Source organism: Carcharodon carcharias, chromosome 18 (assembly GCF_017639515.1).
Source record: "Carcharodon carcharias isolate sCarCar2 chromosome 18, sCarCar2.pri, whole genome shotgun sequence".
NCBI classification, from domain to species: Eukaryota; Metazoa; Chordata; class Chondrichthyes; order Lamniformes; family Lamnidae; genus Carcharodon; species Carcharodon carcharias.
The window spans coordinates 47,598,766-47,623,481 of NC_054484.1; the positions used below are offsets into that span (position 1 = coordinate 47,598,766).

General features: G+C 42.3%; 1 protein-coding gene across 1 annotated transcript in view; it reads left to right on the forward strand.

Moving 5' to 3' along the window:
* Positions 1-1,743: 1,743 nt before the first annotated feature.
* Positions 1,744-24,716, forward strand: part of b4galt4 (UDP-Gal:betaGlcNAc beta 1,4- galactosyltransferase, polypeptide 4) — a 63,675-nt gene continuing 40,702 nt past the window's right edge. The window contains exon 1 of the mRNA XM_041211304.1: positions 1,744-2,141. The gene's annotated coding sequence lies outside the window, so the exon portion shown is untranslated. The remainder of the gene's footprint in view (positions 2,142-24,716) is intronic.

Below are 24,716 nucleotides of genomic sequence, written 5' to 3' on the forward strand. Positions count from 1 at the left end.
AGGTACTGAGTTCAGGACTGTAAGATGTGGATCATAAATAAGCTCCCGTTCTCTAATACTAGGGCAGCAATAAGGACACCACAGTTGAGCTCTGTCCAGGGCCAATGGAGAGGCACTTGGAGAAAATAATCAGGTGGTGTTTTTGCTGAAAAATGTAGTTGGTTGGATGTTGTATCAGCACGGGATTGAACTTGACTGCAAATGCCTCCTGCAAAACTAAACCAGCTAAGTCAGCTTAGAGCAGCAATTGTACCTGGGAGTAGCAGGTATAATTTCTCTCAATATTTTAACAGACATAGATTAATAAAATCAAACCTTTCTAATGCCATAAAATAAGTATATTCCATCTATATATTCTCTTAATATGCCATTGAAGCAACAAACCTCCTTTAATCATCTGGGCAGAATCCATTTGGTAAAAATATATTGCTAGAAAGAGCAGTGGCAAAATTGAAAGATGATACCAAAGTAGGAAGCACAGTACATTATTCTGAGGATCAAAGCAGGCTGAGCACCCTTAACATTCTATTTCATCTTGAGCTCAGCTTCTGACCCCACATCCTCTCCATCACCAACTTCCAGTTCTACTAACATGCCAGTTCCGTCCCCGCCTCATCTCAGTTTTTCGCTGAAACCTTCATCCATGCTTTTGTTAGGCTTGTGTACGTTAATACTCTCCTGGCTGAGCTCCCACCTTGGCACCTTCCATAAAAGTGAGCTCATTCAAAATTCTGCTGTCCAGATTCCTTCTGAGTGAACAAATTTCTCTTCATCTCAGTCCTAAATGGCTGAACCTTAGTTCTAGACTCCTAACCCAGAGGAAATATTCTTAGTATCTAGCCTGTCAAGCCCACTAAGAATTTATACATTTCGAGTTGTTTGCAGTGCTTCTGACCCTGTTTACTCTCTCAGTATATCGCACTCGCGTTGGAACTTTTTTCTTCCATTTGTCACATGGAGGCCATTGGATTTCAGTTTTCACGAAGAAAATAAATGACAAAATATGATCCCAAAATACTTACTCCTGAAATCCAATGCAATACATCAACTCATGGAATTCCTTCATGCAATTGAGGAATTTAATTTATTTAGTTCCCTTGAAGCAATGGCCTCGATCATCTAGGGCTGGTTTTCAGTTGTAAATTGTTTTGCCAGCTTCTAGGTGCTGAGTTAGCTTTCTTTTTGAACTCCTTTGTCAGCTTTTATTAATTTTGTACATTGGTATGAGACTGGTTCATTATGGCCTTTTATCTGCATGGCAAATTCCAAGTATTTGCGTCCTCCCCCTCTACCAACTTAATATAGTGCTCTCCAAGAGACCTCAAGCATACTCTCACTGATCTAGAGCAACCTTTCTTACATGGATACAATGTGAATGTCATCTCTCATCACTGGGAATTAGGACTGGGAGAGCCGGCCACTATACACAGCTCAGAATTTGCTGCAAATTGTTTAAATTTGTAACAGATTCCAAAACATAACTGCATTAAAAAGGCAAAATGGAGAGAGAAAGTGAGTTAACGTTTCGAATCCGTATGACACATCTTCAGATCTGATTTCCAGTATCCGCAGTATTTTGCTTTTATTAAAAAAGCCAACGCTCACTTTGTACAAGAGGTAAAATAATCCTTTATCAACAAACATCTAATAACTCCAAAATCCGGAATAGCCCCTAGTGGTGTAATTCAATGAGTTTATAATGGGACTATTGTTTTGAGTTTCATTCTGCAAACGGAAGTGTTACTGTTATATTTGTGGTGTGCGAGTGCCAAGGTTTTATGTTTGCGTTCTGTGGCACTGGGATTAACTCAGTCCACACTCTAATCCCCAATCGAGCGAGGAAGCCAGATAGCGCAGCACCGCATACATAGCGTAAACCAATTTTAACTTAATCCCTCACCCATCTCCCATTCAAATAAACTGGAAGGCGGAGGCCTTGCGTTAGTCTGGGCGAGCCATGTAGCCGAACAGCTCGTCTCTCGGCAGCTTCCGTCTTAAGTCTGGTTGCAGGAAACACGGGCAGTTTGCACTGGGACTGGCACTCTGGGCAGAGCGGGGCTCGGGGTTTTCTCGGTACCGCTTTGTTCATCTTCCCGACTGGAGCTTGGAGTCTCAGCGAGAGAGAACGGCAACCACATCAGGTGAGCTCTAAGTGTTAGAGACCTGCACGGTGGGATGTTGTTTGGACCTTTTTACCCACCCCAGGATCACCACTTTTTATTTTTTTCTCTTTATCCAATTTATGAAGCTTTTTTTTTTAAGAGAGCTAATTCTGTATTATTTCGGGTTTTATATTTTTGTTGGGGTTGGGGAGAGGAATTGAACTAGTGTTTAGGTGTCTCGATGTTTTTATTTCCAATAAATAGCGTCTGATGCACTGGGGGAAGTGGGCCAGCGACATTTCCCCGTTGGGGGAAGGATACCGTTCCTGCCGCAGAAAACGCAGCCGGCAGCCAGTGTAATAGCTGAGCAACTAGCAGTTACTATAGGGAAACAGTCGGCCAGGGAAAACATTCAATACAGCAATTGCTTCTTCACTGCTAAGAGCGTTATCTGCCATTTGACAGATGCTTGTTGCTGTTTAAGATGGCAATATTGTTTCCTACTGGGGATTAGAACAGGTCAGTGGATTTTTAAAATATATTTATTTTCAATAGAAATTCTTATTAAAGTGAAGTTAATTTTACGCCTGGTAATCTCGGGAATGAAATGCAGCTCACTTCAACCGTGTCGACAAGAGCACATCTTTAGAAGGCATTTAACTCATTATGTCAGCTGTGGCTCAGAGACTGGTCTCTTGATGAAAAGATTGTGGAGTCAAATCCCGCTTGAAAAGTGAGTATAACATTTAGACCAACACTCCAATGCAGTCCTGTGGGAGTGCTGCACTGTCAGAGATGATGTCTTTCAGGTGAGATGTTAAATTAAGACCCTCTCTGCCCTTTCAGCTCAGTGCAAAAGAGCCTCTGGCACTATTTTGAAGAGCAGGGCCTCTGGCACTATTTTGAAGAGCAGGTACCTGGCAGACATCCCTCAATCAAAAGATTATCTGGTGATAGATGGTTAGGTAGTGAGTAGCTATTGTTGTTGAGGGTGAGTTAAGCCAAGTTTTCTCCTCCTATACACTATCCAATGACCTTTCTTAAGAAAGAAATAGACACAGTAAACAAGGGTTATGGAAAGCTGAGCATAATGCAAGCAACAGAACGAAGTGGAGAGATAGACTTTGTATCCGAACCAATGGGATGGTAAAATCCTCCCACCACCCATCATTTATTTTGAGGTCAGCCACTGCAGTTTTGGAGGATTGCCCCCATCTTGCTTCCAAGAAACTGTCTTCCATTTTGAATAAAATCAAAGTGCTGGAAGAACTCAGCTGGTCTGGCAGCATCTGTGGAGATTGAAACAGAGCTAACGTTTCGAGTCCAATGTGACTCTTCTTTGGAACCCACAGCTCAGTTTGTGCAGTTCCCAACTCTGCCCTGGCAGCTAAGTTGACAAAGTCCTGAGTTTGACACCGACACCTAGTTTTCTAAACCTCGCTTCACCACTGAATAGACTACAAGACATTGGTGTAGGAAAAAACACTGGAATCATTCAAGATACAATTGGATATTTGAAATGGGGATTTTTGGATCTTTCTAGATGGATGAATTCAGATAGGCTAAATAACTTTCTTCATCCAAAACTTTTGTGATCTCTGGACAGGAATTTTTCAGGAATATGATTTGCTCACTTGTGCTTTCCAACCACTGAATAACTTGCCATTCATAAGCCAGGCCTGGCCAACTGGAGCTGATTTGTCTGCTAGTACAAAGGACCCTGCAACCTCCCTTAAGACCATAAGACATAGGAGCAGAAATTAGGCCATTTGGCCCATCGAGTCTGCTCCGCCATTCAATCATGGCTGATATGTTTCTCAACCCCATTCTCCTGCCTTCTCCCCGTAACCTTTGATCCCCTTACCAATCAAGAACTTATCTATCTCGGTCTTAAATACACTCAATGAGCAGGCCTCCACAGCCTTCTGTGGCAATGAATTCCATAGATTCACCATTCTCCAGCTAAAGAAGTTTCTCCTCATCTCTGTTCTAAAAGGTCTTCCCTTTACTCTGAGGCTGTGCCCTTGGGTCCTAGTCTCTCCTACTAATGGAAACATCTTCCCCATGTCCACTCTATCCAGGCCCTTCAGTATTCTGTAAGTTTCAATCAGATCCCCCCTCGTTCTTCTTAACTCCATCGAGTATAGACCCAGAGTCCTCAAACGTTCCTCATATGTTAAGACTTGATGGTTGGAATATTAACAATCTCAAACCCAGACAAAGGGCTACATAGTCTTTGTCAAAACCAAAGTGGAGAGGTGGGAGTCATGTGACCACCCCGTCCCCATCTGGTGGAACCAGTAATATTGCCTTGCGGACCTGCAAATCTCAGTCTGCCATCTTTCCATCTACTTAGCACAGAAAAGGAGCTCTATCCATGTTGAATGCTTGGCCCCATCTACATTTTTTCAACTGGAACTTCTGTGCCATCACCTACAAGATGGGCATCGTGGAAGTCAACTCTACTGGAAAATTGAATTATCCAGCAACGGTTTCAGCCTGCCGACCTCTTTGAATGATTGGACTTTGATTCTGGACTCTGGACAAATAATTCTTTTCTCTGTGGTTTTTGTCCTGTAAATATTTCTCTATCCCTATTTATTGTATGAGTGAAAAGGAGGCAACATTGCTACCATCTGTGCACAAATAAACTAACCCTCTGAGTTTACCGTCTTGAGTTTGCTGTGTAGTTATTAAAAGAAAATTGGATCACATCAAAACGAGAGATTGGGAAATACGCCACTGCTTATAATGGAGGGAGCAAATCAAAACACCTTTCTGTTTACAGATGGGTGGTGAGAGGAGAAATCAGGGCTGTTTAAATTAATCCCCCTCCTGTTTATAACAAGATTAATTTTTTAAGGTATATATTGGATTTCCTTATTGTGTACAAACACTCAATACATAGAATGGTATATTAAACTCAGTTGTACAGCTGAATATATTTGATGTGTGTAAACTCCTCTGCGTCTCCATCCTTCTCTATTCAGCCTGTGCCTCTGTGGTGTCTTGGGATGTTATTTAAGTTCAAGGTGCTACATGAGTGCAAGTTTTTGTAATTAGAAGACAATTAAATGGATAAGCACCCTGGATGTACAATGTGGTCATGGAGTTTGTATAGGGGAGCATTCCTGGCATTGGTACACTGGTAGCTGGGTGGTTATTGGCTCAAGGGTAGGGAATTCTGGGGCGACTGGGCCTTGGAGAAAATCTTTTGCTGGTGGTCAGGAGGAAAGGGACTAGAGAACTTGATACATGCATAAGTCTTTTGTGCTACATTTTTCAAGGGACAAGTCCTACACTTGAATGTTTATCATTAACCTTAATTTTTACCCTGCTCCTGAAAACCTGGGTACATTGGGGCCTGGGTGCTTTCAGATACCTTGTCCAAGTGACCATGCTTTGTTTATGAGCTCAAAGGTGGATGTTGGCCATCTATGGTATTTTGTGGGACATTACATCCCAAGTTCCAGTCTCTCTTCTCCTGCTGTCTTTGGATGCATCATTCCTAACAGGATTACTCAGTAGTAATTACTGTGTTTTTTTTCCCTTGCCCAATGACACCAGTCTGAAAACATTCATGTCACTTAAAGCACTCAACTATTTTCCTGACTGAGTTCTGCTAAGTGATTAAATTTGGCATTTTCTGGTCTATACAATGGTGCGTTGTCCACTAAGCGTACCTAAGTGTACCTATCTTCTATATGCTAAATGTGTAGATTTAGATGCAGTATAGGGTTTTATCAGAAACCCAATGAGAATTCTGAGGATTGAGGTGGTGATTAAAGTTCTAATTTTTATCACGCTGACCTGTTATAAGACATAGAGCAGGAATGTTTGTACTAAACTGAATTAATTCCATAATGCAACTGGGAGTAGCTTCTGTGGTATATACGGCTGTTAAGTAACAGGCTCACCTTGTCGGTTTGCATTCCTTCCTCTACAAAGCTGTCGATTCAACAGATCTGTGCTCTGAATGATCTCGGGTAGATCAGTGTGTTTGGGAATACAGTAATGGACATAAAAGTACAGTAGTTATTGGCGCTTGGTCCACATGAGGCTTGTACATTATCAGTAAACTGTTCTGTTTTAACTTGTATAGGTCGGGAATGGTAGCATAGTGGTTGTTATGGGACTAGTAATCTAGAGGCCTGGGCTAATGATCTAGAGCCATGAGTTCAAATCCTACCATGGCAGCTGGAGAATTTAAATTCATCTAATTGAATAAATTTAGAATGTAAAGCTAGGATCAGTAATAGTGACTATGTAACTGCCAAATTATCTGGTTCTAATGTTCTTTAGGGAAGAAAGCATGCTATCCTTACCTGGTCTGGCTTATATATGACACCCGATCCACAGCAGTGTCATTGACTCTTAACTGCCCTCTGAAATGGCCGAACAAGCAACTCGCTTGTTAAAAAGATGGCACACCGCCACCACCACCTCGAAGTCAATTAGGGACGGGCAGTAAATGCTGGCAAATATTTTTAAAAAGTATGCAGCTTTTCTACAGTAAACTAAACTTCTCAAAAGTCTTGCAGTTGCCCATGACTTGCTCAAGAAAAAATGGTTCAATTGTGTCAGAATTAGAAAGGCCAAAAATGCTTTGAAGTGGGAAACTATAAGGAAAGGAATACAGTGTATCTAAACTTTCAAATTACTGCCTGGGTAAATTAAGGCTTCTTAGAGGACACTGAACACACAATGTTTGATATGTATCATTTAGATCCTCGAGGCAGGGCCATTGAATATTTTTAAGGCAAAGGTGGATAATTCTCAGTTCTGTTGAAGGGTCATGAGGACTCGAAACGTCAACTCTTTTCTTCTCTGCTGATGCTGCCAGACCTGCTGAGTTTTTCCAGGTAATTCTGTTTTTGTTGTGGATAATTGTTGACTGATGGGAATCAAAGATTATTGGGATAGGCGGAGTGTGGAGATGAGGCCACAATCAGATTAGCCATTATCTTATTGAATGCCTGCTCACCGAGGCGTAAAATGATGCAAGGTGCCTTCAGACTGGTGTCCCGACGTCACCGGGTGTCATTTAGATTTTCAGTTCGGCTGCACACCTGCCGAACTGTCAAAGGCCTGTTAAAGCCATTATTTAACTAATTAAACCTAGTGAGAAAGCTGCCCGTCCAACCTTAAGGTTGGTGGGCAGGTGAAGAGCCCACGTAGCCTTTGCATTTTTCATGGAACCTCATCCAAAGGCGGGATAAGATTTCATGAAGGGTTTATAAATTAAATAAAGTTTTTCATTAAAGTTCAATGACTTGTCCCAGCTCATGTGACACTGTCACATGATGAGGCATGTCTTAAAATTTTTCTTTTTCTTTATTACAATTCTTCAAACTTAAATCTTACCTCTGTGCTCTTTCACGAAAGAGCGCACTCCCAACTCATGGAACCCCCTCCACTGCCTGCACAAGGAGTGCACAGCTTCCGGGTGCACATCACGCTGGGCGGGCCTTAATTGGCCCACCCATGTAAAATGGCGGCGTGGACCCAATCAGGGGCGCCGATTGGGTCTGCGCCTGCCTCTGCACAAAATCCCCAACGGGGGGAAAATCTTCCTTGTAGAATTCCAAAGCACGAAAAGAGGTCTTTCTGTTTGCCACTCCTGTGCGGGCTCTTTGAAAGAGCCGCCTAACTCAGTTCCATGCCCCAGCTTTTTCTTCTAACCCTGCAAATTAGTCCTCTTCAAGTACATGTTCAATTGCCTTTTGAAAATTCCATTGGATTCAGATTCCAAACCATCTGTCTGAAGAAATGTCCCCTCGCCTCCCCCCTAGTTTTTTCACCAATTAGTTTAAATCTGTGATCTCTGGTTACTGACCAATGAACCAAAGGAAATAACCAGAGGAGAAACTATCAAAACCCTCAATTTTGAATACATCTTTAACATCGCCCCTTAACCTTTTCTGCTGTAAGGAGAAGCTTCTCGAATTTCTCTGCAGTCACCTTGGTAAACCACCTCTGTAGCCCTCCAGGACCTTGACATCCTTCTGAAAGTGTGCCCAGAATTGTACCCACTATTCTATTTGAGGCCTAACCAGTGATTTATGAAGGTTTCGCATGTACTGTAGTAAAAATTGAAGACAAGAATATTACAAAATTGTAGCAGGCTGACGACACAACTACTTGCAGAATCAGAAGAGGCCCTACAAAATATTGTAGATTTAAGAAAATCTCAAAGTTTACAATATGGATTGAAAATGAACACAAAGACAAAAACAATGGTAGTTAGAAGGAATACATTAGATTGAGGTAGATGGTGTCACACTGGCCTTTGCACTTTTTATGAAACCTCATCCACGGGCAGGAAAAAGTTTCCTAAAGCAAATAAAAATCAAATAAAAACTTATACACTTGAATTAAAAACATGTCCTTGCTCATGTGACAGTCACATGAGGGGACATGTTTTATGAAGTTTTAATCTTTTTTAAACAGCTGGATGTGCCTCGGAAATTATTAAGCGCTCACTCGAGCGCATGCGTGAAGGTTGTGCTCGGCCCGTTCGCCCTCCTTCCCCTGCTCGCACAGGTAGCACTGAGCGCTGCCGCTCGCATTCCACGCTAGGCGGGCCTTAATTGGCGTGAAATTGTGGTGCGGTGCCAATCACGGCAGCGGTCGGCTTCCCGACTGCCCCAGCCAAGCGCACACGCACCAGACAAAATTCTACCCTAAGAAGTGACATCGAGAAGAGAAAATGTCTGTGTTTTGGCCATTTGATCAGGGCTATAAAGCTTTGCTACTGGTCTTCTAGAAGGCAAAGTGGAGGACAGTAGAAAGAAGGGTCAACCCAGGCATAGTTGGAGGATGGATGTCACAGAGTGGTTGCAGATGAGCTACAGTGAATGTGTGAGGATGGCATAAGACAGACTAATGTGGCATACCATAACAGCAGATTTCCAGGCAGGAGTAGCTACAAGCAGCAGTAACATTACTCCATTGTTTTTGTGTTCAATGCCTTTATTTGCAAAACCATGTATTCAACGCTCTTTCTTAACCACCTTCTCAACTTGTGCTATAACCCTTATAGATCTGTGATTATGCAATCCCATGTCCTTCTTTTGCACCCCCCCTCAAAATAGAACCATTTAGATTATATGGCCTCTTCATGTTGTTTTTTCCAAAGTGCATCACTTCACACTTGGCCATGTTACATTGCATCTGCCATGTGTCGCCCATTTCAGTTGTCTGTCCACATACTTCTTAAACCTATTACTATCATGTGCAGTATTTAGAATCTTGCCACATTTGAGGTTGACCATTCTGCTGCTCCCTTGGCATTCGAGCCCTTTGTGGCACCTGTTGTCTGCTCATTCTCAGCAGTGATCTAACTGCCTCCTTCATTCCTGGTAACCTTCCCACTCTGCTTGTCTCTCAGATTAAACTCAGGCTTCGTTGCCATCTCTCTTTGTATCCCTCACTTGGTCTCTGACTCATTAATTAATGCCATGTTCCACCAAAATGTTTGTCCAATCATGAACAAGGTGCTTGCCATCCACAGCTGTTGACATTCTGGCCTTGAAAGAAACCGGCTTATGGGTGGCAACTCATTTGCTATCACTGAAGTTTGCCCAGCTATCAGAACACCCACTACAACACTGCCTCCCCCTCCAAAAGTGGCAAATTCCACCTTGGCACTAAGTGTTCGCCCTAACCACCACCTCCACTCTCCCCTCCCCTCCCCCTCTCTAAGATCCTTAAATATGTTATTACCTTTCAGCCGCATGCTCAATATTTGATTGTCTGACTTTTGCCCTGAGTTCACATCTTCAGTCTTTAAACATGCTGCAATATCCCTACTTGTCCTCTTCAAACTCTCCACAATATTTGTGGATGGTGTCTAGAATGCATAACTTTTTTTTTGTTTTTTATTCATTCATGGGATGTGGGCTCCGCTGGCAGGGCGAACACTTAGTGTCCATCCCTAATTGCCCTTGAGAAGTTGGTGGTGAGCTGCCAACTTGAACCACTGCAGTCCATGTGGTGTAGGTACACCCACAGTGCTGTTAGGAAGGGAGTTCCAGGATTTTGACCCAGTGACAGTGAAGGAACAGCAATATATTTCCAAGTCAGGATGGTGAGTGACTTGGAGGGGAACTTCCAGGTGGTGGTGTTCCCATCTATCTGCTGCCCTTGCCCTTCTAGATGGCAGTGGTCATGGGTTTTGAAGGTGTTGTCTAAGGAGCCTTGTCAATACACACTGCTGCTGCTGTGTGTCAGTGGAGGGATTGAATGTTTGTGGACGTGGTGCTAATCAAGTGGGTTGCTTTGTCCTGGATGGTGTCAAGCTTCTCGAATGTTGTGGGAGCTGCACTCATCCAGGCAAGTGGAGAATATTCCATCACACTCCTGACTTGTGCCTTGTAGATGGTGGACAGGCTTTGGGGAGTCAGGAGGTGAGTTACTCACCACAGGATTCCTAGCCTCTAACCTGCTGTTTAGCCACAGTATTTATATGGCTAGTGTAGTTCAGTTTCTGATCAATGTTGATAATGGGGGGATTCAATGATGGTAATACCACTGAATGCCAAGGGATGATGGGTAGATTCTCTCTTGTTTGACATGGTCATTGTCTGCACTTGTGTGGCATGAATGTTACTTGCTACCTTTTATGGATATTGTCCAGGTCTTGCTGCATTTGGACCTAGACTGCTTCAGTATGTGAGGAGTCATGAATGGTGCTGAACATTGTGCAATCATCAGTGAACATCCCCACTTCTGACTTTATGATGGAAGGCAGGTCATTGATGAAGCAGCTGAAGATAGTTGGACCTAGGACACTACCCTGAAGAACTCCTGCAGTGATGTCCTGGAGCTGAAGTGACTGACCTCCAACAGCTGCAACCATCTTCCTTTATCCTAGGCATGACTCCAGCCGGCAGAGAGTTTTCCCCGTAATTCCCATTTTCCCCATGATTCCCATTGACTCCAGTTTTGCTCGGGCTGCTTGATGCCACACTTGGTCAAATGTGGCCTTGATGTCAAGGGCAGTCAGTCTCTCGTCACCTCAGGAGTTCAGCTCTTTTGCCCATGTTTGAACCAAGGTTGTAATGAGGTCAGGAGCTGAGTAGCCCTGGTGGAACCTAAACTGGGCTTCAGTGAGCAGGTTATTTCTAAGCAAGTGCCACTTGATAGCACTGTTGATGATCCCTCCCATCTCTTTACTGATGATCGAGAGTGGACTGATGTGGCACAAGTTTTCAGTCTGGAATGTTGTCAGGGTCCGTAGCCTTTGCAATATTCAGTGCCTTCAGCGATTTCTTGATATCACGTGGAGTGAATTGAATTGGCTGAAGGCTGGCATCCGTGATGCTGGGGACCTCTGGAAGAGACCAAGATAGATTATCCGCTTGGCATTTCTTGCTGAAGATTGTAGCAAATGTGCCAGCCTTATCTTTTGCACTGATGTGCTGGGCTCCTCCATAATTGAGGATGGGAATATTTGTGGAGCCGCCTCCTCCCAGTGAGTTGTTTAATTGTCGACCACAATTCACGACTGGATGTGGCAGGACTGCAGAGCTTAGATCTGATCTGTTGGTTGTGAGATTGCTTAGTTCTCTCTATCACTTGCTGTTTCTCACACAAGTAGTCCTGTGTTATAGCTTCACCAGGTTGACATCTCATTTTTAGGTATGCCTGGTGCTGCTCCTGGCATGCCGTCTTGCACCCCTCATGGAAGCAGGGTTGTTCCCCTGGCTCGATGGTAATGGTAGAGTGGGGGATTTGCCAGGCCATGAGGTTACAGATTGTGTTTGAGTACAATTTTGCTGCTGCTGATGGCCCACAGCACCTCCTGGATGCCGAGTCTTGAGTTGCTAGATCTGTTCGAAATCTATCCCATTTAATACTGTGATAGTGCCACACAACACAGTGGAGGATATCGTCAATGTGAAGGCAGGACTTTGTCTCCACAAGGACCGTGAGGTGGTCACTACAACCAATAATGTTATGGACCGATGCACCTGTGGCAGGCAGGTTGGTGAGGATGAGGTCAAGTATGTTTTTCCCTCTGGTTCCCTCACCACCTGCTGCAGACCCAGTCTAGTAGCTATGTCCTTCAGGGATTCGAACCCAGGTCCCTAGACCATTACGCTGGGTCTCTGCATAACTAGTCCAGCAACAATACCACTGCACCACCACATCCCCCTTGCATCAAACAAGACTCAACAGAGATCCTCTTTGTCCATTCAATATGTCACTTGGGGATCAGGGAACACGTTGGCTGTTGCCCAGTTTTAAATTTGTCTTTGAAGTTGAAGCAGGGTAATTTAAAGATCATTACCCAAGCAATTAGAAATTGTTTCTATCCTAACATTTAAATAGGTATAGATTCTGGGTCAATCAGCGGTTCTGTCCATTTGAGATCACTAAAAATTAAAATTGGTGGTCTCTGTAGTGGACACCAGAGCAGCAGTCTGAAAATTTGCCCCAGTAAATTTGTCTGTTCATCCCTGTCTACGAACTCAGGAATTAGCAGCTGCCAATGCAATCAAATTTTATCTGTACACAATCACATCGAGCGAACTATCTTGAGTCAGTAACTCCCAGTAAGATGTGACTAGATCAGTGTTTTGGGTATTGGATACCCTCTTTTTAAGACATCTAATCCAAAACCAATCTTTAATATAACTTCACCTAGCGTAATGTGTATTTCAAATAGCTTTCCTTATGCCACACGAAGCTTTGTTTTTATCACATGGCCTCCTTGACTCCTCACCTGAGAAGATTACATTAGAACAATGACTACACTTCAAAAGTAATTTATTGGCTGTAAAGTGCATGGGTTGTCTTAAAGTCATGAAAGGTACTATATGACTGCAAGTCTTTTAACCGTTGTTCACTGGTGCTACTTGTGCATACCTATCAAGTGAATGGGTTAATTATCTAGAAATGGAATTAATTTAACTACATTGTATGGAGTATGTGGACCTTCTCTCATAGATTCATTCTCCTGTAATCATAGACTCCTCCACTTTGCGCTTGTTGTTGTCATATAACCCCAAGTGGTAAAAACCACGCTTCTTGCAGCCACCTCTGCCATAGTAGCAGTACCTGGGAACTTTGAAAGAACTGTAGCCTGACTGCTATGCAGCTGAAGAAGCCTCCCCTACCTCCAATTGGAGAGCAGGAACTGGAGTGGAGTGAAATTTGAGTTGATCCAGAAATAAGAAAGTAAATTTACTAAATGGGCATGCATAAACATATACCGATGAAAATAGTGTTCACAGCCCTAGCTAATGCATCACACACTCTTGCCTATTGTTTATATAAAAGCAAGATACTGTGGATGCTGGAAATCTGAAACAAAAATAAAAATGGCTGGAAAAACTCAGCAGGTCTGACAGCATCTATGGAGAGGAACACAGTTAACGTTGCAAGTCCGTATGTCTCTTCATCAGAACTGAGGAAATATAGAAATGAGGTGAAATATAAGCTGGTTGTGGGAGGTGGGGGGGACAGGTGGAGCTGGATAGAGAGCCAGTGATAGGTGGAGGCAAAGAAGAGATTGCCAAAGATGTCATAAACAAAAGGACAAAGAGGTGTTGACGGTGGTGATATTAGCTAAGGCTTGCCTATTGTTTGTTCCTTTTCACTGCTGTAGTTATACCCCTGAGCAATGCAAGATGCTTATTGTAAAACAAACACAAAAGGATTATTATATAAAAACAAAAACTGCGGCTGCTGGAAATCCAAAACAAAAACAGAATTACCTGGAAAAACTCAGCAGGTCTGGCAGCACCAGCGGAGCAGAACAAAGTTGACGTTTCGAGTCCTCATGACCATTCAACAGAACTCATCTGTTGAAGGGTCATGAGGATTTGAAACATCAACTTTGCTGTTCACAAAAGGATTATTTATGTTCTCTGTCTGAATATTTTGTGAAATAAATGGCCAGCTTGTCAACATTTACATTCTTACTGAATTATGAGTGCTGCTATTTTTAAAAAATTGTTTTAAGGTTTTCCATGGTAAGGTGGTGCTGGAACAATTTAAAACATATGTTGAGTGTTAACCTCGCGTAAATTGAATAATTCAGGCGTGGTAATGTAAACCGCTCCAAGGCTTGCAATGCATTGCTCTGTTCTCTTTCCTCCGGCCTTGCTTCATGTCAGCACATAACTGTAGAAATTGTGAACTGAATTGCAGATTTTGAGGCCCGATTGAGCAGTATAATGAATAAAGTGAGCACAGAAACAAATTTCTTCATGTTTTCTGTTAGCCAATTCTTACAAAGCAAATAATTTCCTCCTTTATGTATCAAGTTTTTATTCAGCGAGTGTTCTTGATTAGGTATTCTGCTCTCTAAAGAAGAGTTAGTTGGTACTGTTTTTAAGTACTAGTTACAGTATTTGCTCATTTGATGGCAACAAAATATTTATTTGATAATAAAATGCCTGTAGGACAGATAAGGTTAAAATAATTAAATATTAAACAAGGTCCACAGAATGAGCAGTGGTGGTAATATGCTACTAAGCAATTGGGCACAAAGTGCTGAGTTCCAAGGCTATCTCTGTACAGATAGCTTATCTATTCAATGTTGATTTTTGTCTTCTATTAAGCTAATTATGTTATATAATTCATATGTTAAAATCTTAACTGGCCATTTGGGCCAGCCAGTCCAAGCTGTATTTATATTCTGCTCAAACCTTCTTTCATTCTAGCTCAGCTTACTTTATCCGCATAACTCTCTTCCCTTCCCTCTTATCCTTATTTAGTTTCCCCTTAAATGTATCTCGAAAATTTGCCTCAACTACAATAAAAACAGAAAATGCTGGAAGTGCTTTGCTTTGCCAGAACTCTGACAAAAGGTAACTCTGGCACTCTTTTGTGTGCTCTAACATTTTTGTTTTCTAGATGTTCTATTTTCTACGTAAATCAAGGCTCTGTTGCTGTAACTTGTGTTTGACTTTTAACTGTTGCTGATTTGCTCACCACATGTGTGTTCTGTTGGTCTTCAGTGAGCAGTGAATTCCCTTTTATTGAATCAAATACCTTATTTCACATCAGAATTGTATATTTTTGTAATTCCAAAATATAGTTTGAAGGTATGGCGATTACACTCTCTTAATTTCTTCATCAGGAGGGCATAAAGTAACTTACTGCGTCCAGGGTTTTCTGGTGATGAAACTCAGAAGTGAACTACATTTGATAATATGAGGGAATGTCATTGTGTTGGATAAATATTGCTTACAAATTATAACTTGCAGGCACCTGTCTATTTGCAGTCTAATAATGATGCCCCTCTCCACTTTCAGGGTTCCAAAAATGTAAGGCCTTATGGCATGGAGAAAAAGATAACATTCCTAGTCTTTGAAACTGGGATGAGTATCTATCTCCAGCTCTCTCGAGCAGCACAAGCTGAACATGCTGCTGATTGGGAGTACTTGGATGAAATTCTGCACATTGCTAAGTAGAATTTATGTCACCAAAGCATATTGTGGCTCAATCATGACAAACAATAAGAATATTCTGACTAATCTCTTCACCTGTATCTAGCAGGGATCAACTCTAAACATGAAATGGGCCTCCTCGTCAAAGCACCAAACATCACTATAAGCTTGTAAACAAATTGCTCTTGATTTGACATAATGGCCATTAAGAACCACATCCTCTGCCTTTTTTTTTATTTAACTACAAAAGGTTACATTTGCTTCTGAGAAATGCTAAAGGTGATAGGTGAAAGTTACAATATTGCAGAACTTACTTGACCAACAATTTCACCACAATCTCTAACCGAACCGGCCATCATTTCCAGGGATTTTTGAGCTGCTCCACAGAGACCCTCACTGCAAGCTTGTGCAGTTAATTAACATTGCTCCATCAGTGAGAACAGGTTTGCAGAATTAATGGCACAGTGATTGTCACAGCCACTTTAGACTGCTACAGAATAGGACTGGAGGGATCAGAATTTGCAAAATATTCAATGACTTGATAAAGTAGCTAAATGTTGAGACTGGCTATGGAAGCTTTCCTGAGGAATTCTACAGTGATGTCTGAGTCTGGTACAGGCTTTTGGCTCTGGTACTGAGGCGGGATCAGCTTTGAGTTTCACGCAGTGCAATTGGGACGGATGTGAAGGCATTGGAGGATGCAAAAAAGATTCACGGAATGGTTCCCGGGATGAGGAACTTCAATTACATAGATTGGAGATGTTGGGACTGTTCTCCTTGGAGAAGAGAAGATCGAGAGGAGTTTTGACAGAGATTCAAAATCATGATGGGTCTGGACAGTGTAGATAAAGGGTAAACTGTTCTCATTGGTGGAACAATTGAGAATGAGATTTAAGGTAATTGGAAAAAGAAGCACTGACACCATGACGATAAACCTTTTTTTTTTGTGCAGCAAGTGGTTAGGATCTGAGATATATGGCCTGAGAGTGTGGTGGAGGCACGTTCAGTCGTGGCTTTCAAGAGATAATTGGATCATTATCTGAAAAAAAGAATGTGCAGGGATCTGAGGAGAAGGAGGGGAATGGATCTAGGTGAATTGCTTCTTCAGAAAGTCAGCACAGACATGAAGGCCTTCTCCTGTGCTGTAACCATTCTATGATTTTACAGGCTGCTTTACGCCATGGATATGCTCCAACAGGGACTATATAGTCAACATTTGAATGCTTCAGTGACATGGAAAAACAGATTTTAAGATTGTAATGTAATTGGGAAATTTGATTTGCGGCATATTTTCATTCAGCATGTAGTCATTTTGGTTGGCGGGGTTGAGGTTCATTCCTCTTTTGGAAGAGGCTGATTGAGGGTCAATTAGTAGATCTCTTGGCAACCCTACAACTTTTTTTGATGGGGCTATAGCAGCTAATAGCATGGGAAATGTATTATATATTTAAGTACTCAGTTTTTTTCACTTTTAAAAAGAAAATCAGGTTCCTTATTTGCTCTGTGGTATGAAAGTGATGAGAATTTTGTAAGTTTTAAACCACACAATCCTCTGATTTCTCTTACTACACCATCATGGTGCCTCTGTTTAGCTTTCCTTTTACTTTTGAGTCACACAATTCACTGTTTTGTTGAGAACCAATGAATCCTACTTCAAAAGGGCATAAAAGCCCAATTTGTTCAACACAGGTCCTCTGGGCTATTGCAGGGTGGCTTGAAAAAGGCATAATACTTGCATGTATACATATGCTTGTTTACTAGCCACAGATGGAAGATCCTTTTACAAGCATATGAAAATGAGGACCAGGAAAAGACCCAAAGGTCAATAAAGCTTTGTTGGACTTCTGCTGTTGATGGCTCTGAGGTAACCACCAAGCATATAGGAGAAAGCACGATTTGAGTGTGTAAAGCTAGGACAGATGGAGGCTATTAGAAATTTCAGCTCAGGAGTTCTATCTGGGAGTAAATATCTCCTCTTTCGGCTGGAGCTTTAAACTTCAGTCTAGTGGCCACTTGAATGAGGTGGGTGATCGGAGGAGAAAAAATGGAAAGAAGAAGGTTGGAGAGGGAATAATTGCCACACCAATGCACACTCCATTCTTGCAACATCTAGAGCTCTTGGGTAAGGGCTGGATTAGGTTGTAGCACCTCACTTGATTGAATAGACTTTTGTGTAGTCTTTCATGCCTTAAGCATCTATAATCAAACGCTGGTGCCTAGAATTGTGCTTGAACATGTAATTGGAAAATAAATTGCTCAATACAATCCAGTCTGTTTTATCCTGACCACAGCATGAGGGGGGAATGCTTCACTGTTATATGATGAATGAGCTATCTCTTTGCAGGGTATAAGTTGGTACGAGGGTGATTTTTATAAACCCCAACTACAGTGACGTCCCCAAACTGATCTGCCTGCTTGAAATGGTCAAACGACTAAGTTCAAAGAAATAACTTGTATTTCTGTGTTATCTATACATCTTCAGGACATCCTGAAGTGCTTCACATCACTTTTGATGTGCCTTGATTTTTAGAGGTAATTGCAGCAGTCAGTTTGTGCACAACTAGGTCTACAGAGAACATGTTTGTTGTGACTATTGGAGACTAAGAAGGCTCTTCTTGATTAGAAAGATTTCTGTTATGTTTGAATCGAGCCAGTGTTGTTTCTTCTCATCACTTTCCCATTTTGCCTGCAATTAGAAGAAATGGCTCTGTTTATGAATAATTCTGATTTTTGTTCTTTCAGGACAATGAAACCTCAATTTAAATTCCAACTTAAATAACAAAAGTTGTTGCTGGTAGTGAGGTAATATACATAGTGTTATAAATTACCACAAATTTTTCAAGAGAGATTTTTGTTGTAAGAATATAAGAAATAAGAGCAGGAGTAGGCTGTTCAGCCTTTTGAGCCCACTCTGCCATTCAGTGAGATCATGAGTGATCTACCTCAACATCGTTTTCCTGCACTATCCCCATGCCCCTTGATGTTTTCACAATGTAGAAATCTTATCGATCTTAGTCTTGAACATACTCAACAACTGAGCTTCCACTGCCCTCTGGAGCAGAGAATTCCAAAGATTCAGCACCACGAGTGAAGAAATCCTGCCTCATCTCAGTCCTAAATGGCCTACCCCTTATTCTGAAACTGTGCCCTCTGGTTCTAGACCCCTCCCAGCCAAGGGAAACACCCTTCCTGCATCCACCCTGTTGAGCCTCGTAAAAAAAAATTATGTTTGAATGAGATCACCTCTCATTCTTTTTAACTCCAAAATATAAAGGCCCAATCTATTTAATAGGATAACTCCTCCATCACAGATATTGATTTAATGATCCTTTGTTGCACTCTCTCTATGGCAAGTATATCTTTCCTTGGGTAAGGAGACCAAAACTGCACACAGTACTCCAGGTGTGGTCTCACCAAGGCTCTATATAATTGCAGTAAAACATCTTTACTCCTGATTCATATCTTATTGTAATAAAGGCCAACAAATATTTGTCACCTTAATTGTTTGCTGCACCTGCATGTTAGCTTTCAGTGACTCATGAACAAGGACACCTAAGTCCCTTTTGAAGTTCAACACTTGCCAGCCTTTCGCCATTTAAGAAATATTCTGTTTTTCCTACTAAAGTAGATTACCTTATTTCTCCACATTGTATTCCACCTGTCAAATTTTTGCCCACTTGCTTGGCCTCTCCAAATCTCCTTGAAGCACCTTTGCATCCTCCTCACAACTCACATTTCCACCTATTTTTGGATTTTCAGAAAAATTGCAAATATTACATTTAATCCCCATATCATTGATATAGCTAGTGAATAGCTGAGACCAACTAGTATCCCACTAGTCACAGCCTGTCAACCTGAAAATGACTCATTTATTCCTTCTGTTTTCTGTCCATTAACCAGTTCTCAATCCATGCCAGTGTATTAACCCCTAATGCCTTGTGCTCTAATTTTGTTCACTAACCCCTTTTGTGAGAATTTATCAAAAGCTTTCTGAAAATCTAAATATACCACATTCACCAGTTCCCCCTTATCTATTTTGGTAGCTACATCCTCAAAGAGATTCCCCGACAGGTTTAAGTATTACTGAAAAAAGAGACATTTGTCAAAGCTTTTTATCTTGCTCTCGTCAGGACAATTCGCAAGAATACAATGTAAGAGAAACCAACCAATTTATACTGGTATGAGAAGAGAGTGCTGATTGGTAGAGGTGTTGCCATGGAGAATGCACCAGTTGATGGTGACTGACAGTTAACTGCCAATCATTGTTTGAAATTTAAACCAGGCAGCTCGACCCTGGTCAAGACAGTGCCCTGAGAAATGAACCAGTGAACGGCTGTCACTTATTCAACTGAAACAGGCGCAATGTGTGTATATGTTCTTTCTGTCTGCGAAGAACAGGGTCCTGTGTATTAATATATGTAGCTTCCAGTACATGCAAATACACCATACTGACTGACCACCTTAAATGCAGCCTGACTGACTACCTTAAATTGGTTGTCAGCGTAATTCTTAGCACACTGAGGATTATTCAGCAAATGTCATCCAATCATGGAATCGCATCTAATGTTGGACACTTTTGAGTTTCGCAAGCACGGGATGGTTGGGTACGGTCTGTACCTTATCTCTCCGTTGTTTGCAATGGCCATGCTGTTTGATAAGATCTGCAGTCTTTGGGCCATGTGACTTACATAACCTAGTATCACACTGGCACTGAAATTCATATACAACGATACTCACTCGTTTTTGTGATACTATTGCATAGTAGCAGTGTGAAACAGCTAGCTTTACCTGTTGCTCAGATTTTTGAGATACCTTGCCCTTCCAGGGTAACCTGAGGTCGACTGGGCACTTTCCAGGGCCAAAAGTGTTGGCCTTGGGCTTGTTCATGAGTTTATGTGCTATACAGAGAGAAATGATCTGATCTGGGTAGCCATTGTCTTGCGGGATGTCTTTGATGTGCCCTATTTCAGCATCAAGCTTCCTCCAAAAAATTCCCCACAATTTTTGCTCATCATTTCCTTTTTATCTACCTATAGAAGCTTTGGGTCCATTTTTGTTTCTTGCTAGCTTACACTCATTCTACTTTCCCTTTCTTAATCATTTTCTTGATCCTCCTTTGCAGAATTCTAAAATGTTCCCAATTCTCAGGCTTACTATTTTTTGGCAACTTTATACATAGCTTCCTTTGATCTAATGCAATCCTTGATTTCTTTCATTAGGCACAGTTGTCCTTGCTAGGTTTTTGCGCATTTAAGGAATGTATTTTTATTGTATACTATGTATTAGTTCTTCAAATGTCAGCCATTGCCTGACTACCGTCATACCTTTAACATAGTTTCCCAATCTACCATAGCCACTTTGCATCTCATATACCTTCATGGTTTCCTTTGTTTAGAGTTAAGACTCTAATCTCTGGTTGAACTACATCACTTTCAAACTTAATGGTAAATTCTATCATATAAAGATCACTTGTTCCTAAAGACTCCTTTACAACAAAATTAGTAATTAGCCTTTTTCATTGCACAATACTAGATCTAAAATGGCCTGTTCCCTAGTTAATTCCTCAATGTACTGCTCTAGAAAATGATCCTGCATACGTTCCAAGAATTTGTTCTCCACATCATTAGTACTAATTAGGTTTACCCAGTCAATATGTAGGTTGAAATCCCCCGTGGCTACTGTATTAACCTTTGTTACATGTATCTCTAATTTCCTGATTTATACTGTGATTTACATTACCACTGCTGTTTGGCCAGAAACAACTCCCACCAATGTTTTCTGCCCCTTCTGTTTTTTATTTCCACCGAAACTGATTCTACGTCTTGATCGTTAGAACTAAGGTCATCTCTCACTACAGTACTAATGCTTTCTTAATTAACAAAACTACCTCACCCCCTTTTCCCAGCTTCCTTTCCTTCCCGAATATTAGGTACCCATGGGGGAAGGTGGTGATGTAGTAATCGGACTAGTAATCCAGCAGCCCAAGCTAATGCTCTAGGGACACCGGTTCAAATCCCACCACGGCAGCTGGCTAATAAAACTGGAATTTTAAAAAAAAGCTAGTCTTGGCTAGTGACCGTGAAGCCATTGTTGATTTTCGTAAAGAAAAACCCATCTGATTCACTAATGTTCTTTTAGGGAAGGAAATCTGCTATTGCTACCTGGCCTACATTTGACTCCACACTCACTGCAATGTGGTTGGCTCTTCAATGCCCTCTGAAATGGTTTGGCAATCCACTGTTTAACTGCTACAAAGTCTACGAAAAGAAATGAAACTGGATGAATCACCCAGCATTGACCTAGGAACCAGAACCTACAATGGAAAACCTCGTTGTAGCCAAAACTTGTTGACTCTGCAAAGTCCTGCTTACTAACATCTGGGGGCTTGTGCCAAAATTAGGAGAGTTGTCTCACAGACTAGCTGAGCAACAGCCTGACATAGTCATACTCACGAAAGCATACCTTACAGGAAATGTCCCAGGCACCACCATCACCATCCTGGAGTATGATCTGTCCCACTGACAAGACAGACTCCCAGAGGTGGTAGCACAATAAAAAACAGCCAGGAGGGAGTTGCCTTGAGAGTCCTCAACATTGACTCCAGACCCCATGAAGTCTCATGGCATCAGGTCAAAAATGAGCAAGAAAACCTGATTACCAACTATGAGCACCAGCCCCATCCCCCACCACCTTCAGCTGGTGAATCAGTGCTCCTCCATGTTGAGCACCACTTGGAGGAAGCACTGCCACTGGCAAAGGCACAGAATATACTCAAGGTGGGGGACTTCAATGTAGTAGCACCACTACTGACCATGCTGGCTGAGACCTAAAGGACATAGCTGCTAGACTGGGTCTGTGGCAGGTGGTGAGGGAACCAACAAGAGGCAAAAGCAGACTTAATGTCATTCTTGCCAATCTGCCTGTCGCAGATGCATCTGTCTGTGATGGTATTGGTAGAGGTGACCACTATACAGTCCTTTTGGAGATGAAGTCTCTTCTTCACACTGAGATTACCCATTGTGTTGTGTGGCACCTACCACTGCTAAATGGGCTAAACAGTGAAAGCAGCATGTGATAGACAGAGCTAAGCAATCCCCAAACCAATGGGTCAGATCTAAGCTCTGCAGTCCTGCCATGTCCAGTCATGAATGGTGGTGGACAGTTTAAAACTAACTGGAGCAGGAGGCTCCACCAATATCCTCATCCTCAATAATGGGGGAGACCAGCACATCAGTGCTAAAGACAAGGCTGAAGCATTTGCAACAATCATCAGCCAGAAGTGCCAAATGGATGATCCCTCTTGGCCTCCTCCGGAGGTTCCCAGCGTCACAGATGCCAGCCTTCAGCCAATTTAATCCACTGCTCATGATATCAAGAAATGGCTGAAGGCATTGAAACTGCAAAGGCTTATGGGCCCTGACTATATTTCAGCAATAGTACTGAAGACTTGTGCTCCAGAACTTGCCATGCCCCTAACCAAGCTGTTCCAGTACAGCTGCAACACCGGCTTTGTTGAGAATTGCCCAGGTATGTCCTGTTCAGAATATGCAGGACAAATCCAACCCAGCCAATTATCCCCATCAGTCTACTCTCAATCATCAGGAAAGTGATGGAAGGGATCATCAACAGTGCTATCAATTGCAATAACCTGTTCACTGACGCCCAGTTTGGGTTCCACCAGGGCCATTCAGCTCCGGACCTCATTACAACCTTAGTCCAAACATGGGCAAAAGAGCTAAGCTCCAGAGGTGAGATGAGAGTAACTGTCTTTAATGTCAAGGAAGCATTTGACAGAGTATGGCAACAAGGAGCCCTAGCAAAACTGGAGTCAATAAGAATGGGTAGTCGGGGGGAAGTCTCTGCTGCTTGGACTCATGCCTAGCATAAAGGAAGATGGCTGTGGTTATTGGAGGTCAATCATCTCAGTTTCAGGACATGGCTGCAGGAGTTCCTCAGGGTAGTGTCCTAGACCCAACCATCTTCAGCTGCTTCATCAATAACCTCCCTTCCCTCATAAGGTCAGAAGTGGGGATGTTCACTGCAGAATGTTTAGCACCATTTGCAACTCCTGAAATACTGAAATAGTCTGTGCCTATAAGCAGCAAGACTTGGACAACATCCAGGCTTGGGTTGTTAAGGGGCAACTAACATTTGTGCCACCCAAGTGCCCAGTAATTACTATCTTCAGCAAGAGAGAATCCAATTATCTCCCCTTGACATTCAGTGGCATTACCATTGCTGAATTCCCCCACAATCAACACTCTGGGAGTTATCATTGACCAGAAGCTGAACTCAACTAGTCATATAAATATTGTGGCTACAGGAGCAGGCCAGAGGCTCGGAATTCTGTAGCGAATAACTCGCTTCCTGACTCCCCAAATCCTGTCCACTATCCACAAGGCACAAGAGTGTGATGGAATACTCTCCACTTGCCTGGATGAGTGCAGCTCTAACAATATTCAAGAAGCTTGACACCATCCTGGACAAAGCAGCCTGCTTGATTGGCAATTCATCCACCACCTCCAATATCCGCACTCTCCACCACCGACACGCAATGTGTACCACCTTCAGGATGCTCTTCAGCAGCTCGTCATCCTCCTTCAGCACCTTCCAACCCCACAAACTCTGCTGCCCTTTTCATTCCAGGTGGTAAATGCGTGGGAATAGCACCACCTGCAAGTTCCCCTCCTAGTCTCACACCATCCTGACTTGGAACTATACCACTCTTCCTTCACTGTCACTGGGCCAGAATCCTGGAATTGCCTTCCTAACAGCACTGTGGGTGTACCTACATCACATGGACTGCAGTGGCTCAAGAAGGCAGCTCACCACCACCTTCTTGAGGAAGATTAAGAGGCGACTTAATTGAAATGTATAATATTCTGAGGGATCTTGACAGGGTGGATTTGGAAAGGATGTTCCTCTTGTGGGAGAATCTAGAACTAAAGGTCAATGTTCAAAAATAAGGGGTTGTCCATTTAAGGCAGATGAGGAGAAATTTTTTCGCTCAGACCGTTGTCTTTGGAACTCTTCCGCTGCCTTTTGAGGAAGAGAGTCTCAAATATTTTTAAGGAAGAGGTAGATAGATTCTTGATGAGCAAGGGGGGTGAAAGGTTATCAGTGGTAGGTAGGAATGTGGAGTGGAAGTTAGTCGGATCAGCCATGATCAAATTGAATGGTGAAGCATGCTTGAGGGGCTGAATGGCCTACT